This window comes from Oryzias melastigma, linkage group LG24, assembly GCF_002922805.2.
Source record: "Oryzias melastigma strain HK-1 linkage group LG24, ASM292280v2, whole genome shotgun sequence".
NCBI classification, from domain to species: Eukaryota; Metazoa; Chordata; class Actinopteri; order Beloniformes; family Adrianichthyidae; genus Oryzias; species Oryzias melastigma.
The window spans coordinates 6,778,590-6,786,868 of NC_050535.1; the positions used below are offsets into that span (position 1 = coordinate 6,778,590).

At 35.2% G+C, this 8,279-nt stretch overlaps 1 long non-coding RNA gene across 2 annotated transcripts in view; it reads right to left on the reverse strand.

The window, feature by feature from the left end:
• Positions 1–8,279, reverse strand: part of LOC118598151 — a 25,046-nt gene that overhangs the window by 14,659 nt on the left and 2,108 nt on the right. The window contains exons 2-4 of one of the 2 annotated variants that reach the window (XR_004947263.1): positions 6,148–6,247; positions 4,198–4,274; positions 1,474–1,526 (exon numbers count right to left, since the gene is read on the reverse strand). This is a non-coding gene — a long non-coding RNA (uncharacterized LOC118598151). Of the gene's footprint in view, positions 1–1,473; positions 1,531–4,197; positions 4,275–6,147; positions 6,248–8,279 lie in introns of both variants that reach the window. The other variant, XR_004947264.1, reaches the window with a different exon arrangement.

Below are 8,279 nucleotides of genomic sequence, written 5' to 3' on the forward strand. Positions count from 1 at the left end.
TATGTATATATATATACTACATATATCTATATATGTATATATATACAGATATATATATATATATATATTTACATAGGAGATTCAGAGAATCGTTCATATTAGAACAACTTGAATTGGATAATTTAGAGCCCAAACTACAGCCCGCGGATTTGGCCCGGCCAGCGAAACACTGTCAGACGCATATATACCTATATATATAGATAGATATATACACACATATACAAATATATATATACATATACATATATATGTATATATATATGTAGATATACATATATATATATATATATATATATATACATATACACACACATACAAATATATATATACATATACATATATATATGTATATATTAAACTCATATTAGATTCGCCTCTTATGGTAAAATGGCGTATACTTGTATAGCGCTTTCTACCCTCCTTCGAGGGCCCAAAGCGCTTCACAGTCACAGACCCATTCACCCATTCACACGCACATTCACACTCTTATGAACACATAGCTTTAAATCTGTATTTAAAAATGGTTTCCTGTGAATATTTTTACAATATTTGCTACAAATCATTATTTTGTATCCTTAAGTAAGAACTTTAACACCTCGCCGTGATCTTGAGCAATTTAACCGCATGATCTGATATCTGAGCAGTGTCTCTCTCACCATTTAATAAAATATTGCAGCAATTTACACCTTCATTATTCTCTTAGTCTACATTAGTGCAGCAGATGAGTGCAGTGCTACAATCACTGTATAAGATTCAATTTATATCGAGCAGTTGTGGTTTTTAGTGTCAGCCCCTCCGCGCTCCGCGATGCCATTTCTCTGCCGCGATTAAACTTCAAGACCGGTCCCGTTTCTCATTTCTTCTCAAGTTTAATTGCGGCGGCCGAAATCGGCGGCTGTTTTCGGCGTTAACTGAAAGTTAAGACTGGGGCGCAGCACCCGGAGGTAAGTCTGGCTGACTGCGGCTGCTGGAGGGAGGGATTTGCAGGCATCAGTCAGAGCTAACTGGAACTGACAGTGTGCAGAGAGGTCCTAATTACTGTCTCACTTGACTAATTGTCGTCTCTGAAGAATGTATTTCCACTGAGGTCCCAGGGATTTCACTGAGAGCACTGCTCAGGACACGCGGGCCATTACTAACTTTGCAAGTTATGTTCAAAGGCATGGCTTTGATGTGAGAAATATAAAAATCCTGGACTCAACTGCTGAAGGGAGTCATAAATACTGTGCTGCACTTGCAGGGATGAATGCCGTTTTTACTAAGGAAAGGAATGGGCTTATACATTTTGCACATGTTGAGACATCCTTGGCCACAGTCATCCTGACATAATAGGGTGATGTAGTGAGAGCGCCTCTGGCTTTCTGGAGCCAGCCATGTCAAAATAACTTGTAGAGTTCAAAATAATGCAGTAGAGATGAGCCTTTCGTGCAGGGCAACTGAACTGAATGAATGTCTTCTTTTTCAAGGCCTTACCATTCAAAGTGCATCAGCTTCTCGTTTCCATGGTTTCCTTCTCCATGTCAATGCTATCTTTCCACCAGTCAGTGTGTGAGGGAGAGAGGGAGGGCGGGCGGAGAGAGAAAGGGAGAGAATGACAGGAAGCTTTTTGCAGCGGTTATCTCTCTTTTGCATAAAGTCCCCTTTGCATTTGGAAGTTCACAAACGGTGTTTGAATAAACACACCAGTCAGCTCACACGGAGGCCCCTGTGGGTTACAAGTGAGTGGGTGTGTGTAAACTCATCTCTTTTGTGGTCTCGCTGAAAAAAAAAGAAAAAAAATCTACACGGTCTGATCATGGATGAGAATAAAAGTACATCTCTCCAACGGCACCAAGGGTATTTTTTTCCCTATTAGTCACGACAAGCTAAAGAAGCAGGAGCTGTTTGAACATTATAATGAGGCAATTTGCCATTCCAATCTATTCCTCTTGAGTAACCGGGTTACGCAAAGTTATCCCCTTCTGATTGGCCCTCGAGAAGAAAATAAAGTTTTTTTTAATAATGTAATTGCTCACATTTAAACCAGGAATATATGCAGACAGCACGCTGTCCAACTGAGATCTTATTTTCTTGATATTAGCCCAGAGAGGGCTCTGGCTTCAAGGGGAAGCCAGCTTGCATACCTGTCAGGTGAAGCCTTCTTCCTCCGCTCCATAAGCATTCCTTTCATGCTGTGAGGCTCTGCAGACTTTCACAGAAACCCGGGATTTCTTCATAATTATGTTAATGGCCCAGATGGTAGCATGATGATTGCCATTCTCTTTGATTTTCTCACACTTCAGAGTGCTGGTGTGCAGACCCACGCAACCAGACACAGCTTCAAAGTCAATGTTCACACCACCTACTTGATTCCATGTAATTAGTTTTTTTTTTTCTTCTTTTTGGTGCTACAATCACCCCACAGTTTAAAAGCATTTGCTGTTATTTGTGGAGGGGATTTTACAGATCTTGTGACTCTTACGGCTCTTCAGTGAGAGGAGAGATGGCATCACCGCTCCGTCACCCGTTCTGGTTTTGATCGTCATTTACACAGAAGTGAAAACCCCAGCAGTGTTCTATGGAGGCATGTGTGACTCATAATACAAAATAAAAGTCAATTTTGGAAATGCTTTTTCATTTTCAAAAGGTGGATGTTATTCACACGTATTTACCAGCACAGAAAGTGATGGAAATTCATGTAATACATGCAGCCAAGATCCCATTGCTGCATTAGCCACACACATTTTAAGTGATTTTTAAGGATTTTGTTGTTGGCCGCATGTATTAAAAATTAAACGTATAGTTAAAGTTAACTTTAAAACTCCTAAATGTGTTAAATAAAATTTTTCTGGGTCTGTGCGACTAAGAAAAAAGTTTAGCTCTGGCCACACGTTTTTCAAAAATGACGTGCGAATAGACACTTTCTTTTTAAAATGTACCTGCATTTTTTTGTCTCTTAAATGAAATGAAAAAGAAATTCTCCGAACGGCTTTATCTATTTCTTGTTCAACACCACTCATTCTGTAACTTAATTAAAATGAAAAAGAAAATGGCATTTGACTTTTCATTTTCAAAAAGTTCTTTTGTAAATTTGTATCAAAATTCAATTATAAATATCAAATTTGAAAATTAAAATGGATTAACAGAAAGACTTTCATTTTTGACGTAATGCAGTTAGATTGTGAAAATGAAAAAAACGTTTCTGTTTTTGCATTTTAATTTTAAAATCTGGACCAAAATTCTATTATAAATATCAAATTTGAAAATTAAAATGGATTAACAGAAATGCTTATTCATTTTCACAATGTAAAAGCATTACTTGTCTCTTCAATAAAATGAAAAAGAAATTCTCTGAACGGCTTTTCCATTTTCTTGTTCAACACCACTCATTCTGTGACACAATTAAAATGATAAAGAAAATGCCTTTTTTGCCTTTCTTTTTCAAAAAGTTCTCGGGTGTATTTGTACCAAAATACAATTAGAAATATCAAATTTGAAAATTAAAATGCTTCAACAGAAAGACTTTCATTTTTGACGTAATGCAGTTAGATTGTGAAAATGAAAAAAACGTTTCTGTTTTTGCATTTTAATTTCAAAATCTGGACCAAAATTCTATTATAAATATCAAATTTAAAAATTAAAATGGATCAACGGAAATGCTTTTTCCTTTTCACAATGTAACTGCATTACTGGTTTTTTCACAAAATGAAAAAGCAATTCTCTGAACAGCTTTTCCATTTTTTTTGTTCAACACCACTCATTCTGTGACATAATTAAAATGACAAGAAAATAGCATTTAACATTTCATTTTTTTTATTTCTCTGGTAAATTCGTACCAAAATTAAACTAGAAATATCAAATTTAAAAATTAAAATTCATAAACTGTAATGCAGTTGCATTGTGAAAATGAAAAAGCATTTCTTCAGTATTGACTTTCATTTTTAATTACGAGTCACATACACTTCCGTAGGATCTTCTCATTTCATCGCTGAGATACATTTTAATTGCACTCTAATTCGGAGCATAAATATGGATGACTTTGTTTTGAGGTGGCTCACATTCCTGCACACGCTGGTCAGTTTCTCACATTTAAACCCCACAATGACTGTGTTCATCCATGCTTGGACTCTGGTGGCACCGATCAAAGAGTTCCTTTCACGTCCCCCTGGGGATTAAATAGCCTTCAATCCTCAGGGGCGGGGGGCTGCACTGCTGTACCTTTACTTCCAGCTGATGCACTCGCCTATGAAGAGCTGCTCATGGGGGCGGATGCTGATAAGGTGCTTCCACTGGGCCTATGCAAGAGAAGCAGATATAAATCTTCACGGTGCAAGGCGAACCATGGAATACAGCCTGTTTTTAACCTGCTTGTCAGATTGAAACGCTTTTGGCTAGACAGATACTGGAGGTCTTTCCCTGTGAAATTTAACCAGCAGTTAAAGCTTTGTATGCCACACATGCTTTTTTTTTATCGAAGAATGGCTCACTAACTTAAATCTGTTGCTGGGAGGCTTTTACCTCTCTCTGGACTCATTTGCATAGGTTACATATTCAAGCCTCCCAGCAGCTTTCTCTGGTATTATGGAATTGTGTGTCTGATTATTTTAATTAATTCCATCCTACTCTTCTCTCATTGTTAGCATTAAAAAATGACTTTTGGAATCCAAAAATGGTGACTAAAACCAAATCTTCTTGAAGAATCAGGCATGTTGTGGATCAATGCTCAGAGTGACTTCTTCAATCCATTTGTGTCCTTGTGACTAAGCAAAATTGCAATTTTCCCTCATCTTCTTATGAAGTCTTAAATTCTTGCACACACCTTATATTATTTAGTGACCTTCCTCGATTCAAAGACCTACTCTAATCATATTTTAATCTATTTTAAAAGCATTGCAGAAGTCTTTTAATCGTGAAGCCAAAAGAAATGCTTTCTAGGAATTAGTTTCTGCAGTTGGCTGCATGAAGGACTGGAAAAAGGAGAACCAGGGTGCAATGGCGACATACAAAGGGTGCAAGACCCTTTATATGTCGCCTCAAGTAGGCCCAGGTCCGAGTGTCCCGATGTTATCTTGCACTCATTTCAAACTTAGATATTTTTGACAAAATATATTTTATGGAGGGTAAACTATTAAAAGTAATTTAAGGTTTAAGTTGATTTATTCTGGAATAAAAGCCCTTTCGTCTTGTTATTCATAATTATGTTTAAAAAGTTACGATTTTAAAGTTTTAAAAATTGGCATTCTGCTAGCTTTTTGGACAATTTTAGCATTTACTAAGATTTTTAGGCTGTTTAAGTTTAACTAATATTTTAGCTCAATGCTAGCTGTTTTGGCTAATTTAGACTTTTTTATTTTAGTTTTTTGGCTGTTTCAGAGTTTAGATAATATTTCAGCTACATCTTCGCTGAAATTGGCTAGTTTTGGCTTTTTTCACTTTTTTAGGCGATTGTCATATTTAGCTATTTTTCAGCTACATGCTAGGTGTTTTAACTAACCTTAGTTTTTTTTTGGAGGGGGGGGGGGTAATTTGGCATCTAGCTAATATGTTAACTGGCTCTCAGATTCAGCATTTTCAGCCTTTTTTAAATATTGTGATTTCAGCTATCGTTTTCTGCGTTTTCAGCTATCATTTTCAGTTTTTCAGCTATCATTTTCAGAGTTTTCAGCTATTGTTTTCAGCGTTTTCAGCTATCATTTTTTTAGCTATCATTTTCAACGTTTTCAGCAAATAGCTTCAGTGATTTCAGCTTCATTTTCAGCATTTTCAGCTATCAACTTCAGCATTTTCAGCGATCAGCTTCAGTGTTTTTAGCTATCACTTTCAGCATCTTCAACTATCAGCACTAGTGTCCTCAGTGCTAGTCCCCAACCTGGATTAAATACAGGGTTGTGTCACATGTAAAAAATAAAAATTGGATCAATTAACACAAGTTCTGCAATTTGTTACATTTAAAAATATTATTGTTTTTATCAAATTACATTCTACGTTGAATAAACCATCAACTAAAAATGTAATTAAATGAAAATTACCTTTTTAAAATGTAACAAATTGCAGAACTTTCGTGTATTGATCCAATGGTTCATTCTTTTCAGTGCAGGAACGGCATAAAATCTCTGCTGAAACAAGTGGAGATAGCTGTAAGGCAGCAGTAGTTCATTAGAAATTCACCTCTTACTTGTGGGCGGGATCGCTGGAACTTTCAACTCTGGAGGAGACATTCTAGTTGATTTTTCACTGTCTACAACCCAGTGGGAACCACAAAGTCTTCCTTTAAAAAAATAAGATTTGCATTTATGCTATTGTTACTACTGTGATTAACATAAATGAACTGTTGGTCAATTTGCAAAACACAAACCCTAAAAGAAAATATAATTATTTTAACTTTTGACAGAAGTTCATTAGTGTAATATCAGCACTTAATTTCACTGTTGTTGGTGAATTTCTGCCAGAAATTTAAATCTAATTAAACAAAAAGAAATCCGAGCCAATTAAATGACCCCTTCCATATTTTTCGAACACACTAAAAATTCCTTAATTTTTTCAAAAATCGAAAATTTGCTTAAAATTCAAAGATGAAAATCCAGTTTTTTGACTTTTTAACATGTATGTGTGACATTATTCTCATCAAAGAGAACAAATGTAAGAAGAAATCTTTTTGTTTTTGCATTTCCAAATATTTCTCCTTATAATTTGCTGTCAATCAAACTGACAACATCTCTGCTGCACATAACAGAATCAATACGGCTGGACATTACTGATATCGATAGCAGCAGCGAAGACAGAGCTATCATGATCAGACAGGAGGAAGATCAGGGGCGGGGCTACTCAGCTCTAAAAGCCACGCCCCCTCAGAGGAGATTTTGGAAACAGAGGCTTCAGATCTACAAGAAAAATGCCTTTTTAGGACATTTAGGTTGTTGGATTTTGGTCAAAAACTTCATAATCATAATTAAAACACAACTGGGAACATTTTTTAAACAAAAAAAAAAGTCATACGGAAACTTTAAAAACACAATTTTCATTCTTTAGTTAAAAATAACAAATAGATTTCTCAATAAAGTAACGTAATTTGTTTAAAGAAAAAACTTTCTGGAGTTTTTACTCTTTAAAGTATTGAAAATTGTTTTTTATAAGCAAGTTATTATGAAAAAACAGCAATAAACATCATTTCTTCAAAATAGTAGAAATGTTTTGTTAAACGCCAAAAAAAAGTGAATTTTTAAAAAATGCTTTCATATTGTATATTTCTGTATAAAACGAATAGGTTTTCTAAAGTTTCTGTGTATCCAGGATTATTTTAATGGCCGATGGTTTCCCAACTTCTCCCACACTTTTGTTTCTGCTAGCTTGTTTGTCACACGTCTAGCAGGTCCTTGAGTCACAGTGATCAGATTGTAGCATTCTTGAGAAACCTTTGGCAGAGATCTTCGCCATCTTCCTCTTCACTTCTCCCTCATCTTCTCTCTGTATTGCTGAGGGGATTCATTGTTGTATGACCTGCAGCAGGGCGGTGGAGCTACACTCGTGGCATCACCAAAGAGGGAACTACAAGTACAGTAATCTACAAACCTCTGCAGTCTCTGACTGCAATCACTTTTTCCTTTAAAGAGGGTTTTCATTGCATTTGATATGTTCTTCTTATGTATTTGTTGCAAAGTTTAGGGTATGTATGATATTGGATCAGCAACAAACTTTCCATATCATCTTTTTTTTAAGTATTTTCATGGTAAATTACTTAATGTGACGGTTGTTAAAAATTAGCCTTAATAAGATACAGTACACTAAAAATGTATTCCATGAGGTGTAATATAGTACAGCAAGTACACTATAGATCACATGTGTCATAGTCAAGGCCCGGGGGCCGGATCCGGCCCTCCAGATCATTTTATTTTATTGTTATTTATGGCCCGATGTTATCTTGTGCTTATTTCAAACTTCTATATTTTTGAGAAAGTATATTTTATGGAGAGTAAAATATTGAAAGTTATTTAATGTTGATTTATTCTGGAATAATATTCCTTCCTTTTTGTTATTCATAATTATGTTTAAAAAGTTACAATTTTAAAGTTTTAAATTGAATTTACTAAGATTTTTTAGGCTATTTTAAAGTTTAGCTAATATTTCAGCTAAATGCTAGCTGTTTTGGCTAATTTAGAGTTTTTTTTAGTTTTTTATGTTGTTTTGGAGTTTAGATAATATTTCAGCAACATGTTAGCTGAAATTGTCTAATTTTGGCTTTTTTCAAAATTTTAAGCTATTTTGATGTTTAGCTTTTTTTTAGCTACATGCTAGGTGTTTTG